The sequence below is a fragment of the Silene latifolia genome, chromosome 6, assembly GCF_048544455.1.
Source record: "Silene latifolia isolate original U9 population chromosome 6, ASM4854445v1, whole genome shotgun sequence".
Taxonomy (NCBI): domain Eukaryota; kingdom Viridiplantae; phylum Streptophyta; class Magnoliopsida; order Caryophyllales; family Caryophyllaceae; genus Silene; species Silene latifolia.
In genome coordinates this window covers 73,706,182-73,707,366 of record NC_133531.1, presented here as the reverse complement: position 1 = coordinate 73,707,366, position 1,185 = coordinate 73,706,182, and the positions used below count along the sequence as shown (strand labels likewise).

Here is a 1,185-nt window from a genome sequence, read left to right as displayed (position 1 = left end):
CACCTCAAATTGGGATGGACATTCGGCTCATAATAAGTATTTGTCTGCCTGTAATGTTGAAAGACAGCACATTGCTCAAAAGGACTAGGACAATTCTCTGAAATATGTCCCTCAGCTCCACACCTTCTACAGACGAAAGGACCGTCTGAAACAGCATTTACCTGATACATCCCTCCTTTAGAAGCTCCTCCCAACTCATATTTGTCAAATCTCACAGTAAGAGCTTCTAGTGCAGCTACAGAAGAATATTCAGCAGCTCTTCTTTGATTGCCTCTGGAGTTCCCATACTCAGCATTATGGGTGGCCAAATCATCTATGATCTTCCACCCCTTAGTCTCTCCCATGTTCTCAGCAAATCGGCCATTGGCTGCAGCATCCAAAATAACTCTCTGATCGTCGTACAGCCCATTATAGAACTGATTACAGACTCCACTTCTCGAACCCATGGTGCGGAATGGTTCACACCAGCTTCTTGAAACGGACCCATGCTTCATGAAAGTTCTCATCACGCCCCTGTTTAAAGCTCGTGATCTGAGCTCTAATGGCAATAGTCTTCGATGCAGAAAAGTACTTCTTGTAAAATGCTAAAGCCAGTGAATTTCAGTCTGTTATCCCGTGAGCAGCCCGGTCTAGATCCCTATACCACTCCCTTGCAGCATCGCGGAGTGAGAAGATAAACATGGTTTCTTTTATCTGATCCGGAGTCACGCCAGTTGGTGGGGGTATGGAGCAACAATAATCGATAAAGGTCTCCATGTGCTTAGCTGCATCTTCATTTGCAGCTCCCCCAAATTGGTTTCTCTCAACCAAATTGATATAAGACGGCTTTGGCTCGAATTTTCTTGCGTCCCCTGGTAATACAAATCCCTTATAGAGATTCGCCGCTGTCGGCTCAGAGTGACTGGGAATAGTTGCTTCTTCAGCCATTTCTAGAATGTCTGGAGAAGTGACTGTCTCAGCTGATGAATTGGAAACTGGAGATGAAGGTGGATCTTCCTCAAATAGAGCATTCTCGTAGTAACTAGACAGAGTACTCAGCTCTTCCTCTGTCGGTAATACCCTAGTTGATCGCCTCAACTCGCGCAAAGATTTCTCAATCTCAGGATTATAAGGCAATAATTCACCACCCTGTGACCTGCGCATAAGAAGAAACTACAAACAGAATATAAGAATAGTCTAAGGAAC

At 44.6% G+C, this 1,185-nt stretch overlaps 1 non-coding gene across 1 annotated transcript; it reads left to right on the top strand.

The window, feature by feature from the left end:
• The first annotated feature begins 439 nt into the window (after nt 1-439).
• LOC141588896 (small nucleolar RNA R71) lies at nt 440-546 on the top strand. The gene has a single exon (XR_012519862.1). It is a non-coding gene; the product is annotated as a small nucleolar RNA R71 (small nucleolar RNA).
• The last annotated feature ends 639 nt before the right edge of the window (nt 547-1,185 follow it).